Here is a 405-nt window from a genome sequence, read left to right as displayed (position 1 = left end):
TTTATAGGGAGAGAGATAAAGATAAATAGGAATATAGAGATAGAGCTACTGATAGGGATAGGGCATAGACATGGGTTAAAGAATATATAAATAGAGGTATGGTAATATCAAGAGAAACAGAGAGAGATTGAGGAATAAGCTAGAGGTATAGAGATACAAAAGAATAAAAAAAGAAATGGAGGAAAAAGAGATATAAATACAGAAACAGATATAGAGATAAAATACACAGACAGAGATTCGACAAATGAATAGAGGGGGAAAGGAGGAAGGGGAGACACTAGAATTTGAAACAATAATACTTAGCTCCACACATCATACCCACAACTGAAACCATAGCTACTATTACGATGTCTGCATTTGTAATTCGCAAAAGTCCTATCTGAACCATTTTTGTTATAATTCAGA

General features: G+C 33.6%; 1 protein-coding gene and 1 pseudogene across 1 annotated transcript in view; both read left to right on the top strand.

Moving 5' to 3' along the window:
• Positions 1-405, top strand: part of LOC119588533 (glycine receptor subunit alpha-2-like) — a gene marked incomplete at its 5' end in the record, with an annotated part of 99,651 nt that overhangs the window by 16,578 nt on the left and 82,668 nt on the right.
• The window catches only part of LOC119588831, a 16,627-nt pseudogene that overhangs the window by 115 nt on the left and 16,107 nt on the right, over positions 1-405 (top strand).

This window comes from Penaeus monodon, chromosome 24 (assembly GCF_015228065.2).
Source record: "Penaeus monodon isolate SGIC_2016 chromosome 24, NSTDA_Pmon_1, whole genome shotgun sequence".
Taxonomy (NCBI): Eukaryota; Metazoa; Arthropoda; class Malacostraca; order Decapoda; family Penaeidae; genus Penaeus; species Penaeus monodon.
Note: the sequence above shows the minus strand (reverse complement) of the source record. Positions and strands in the feature narration are given on the sequence as shown.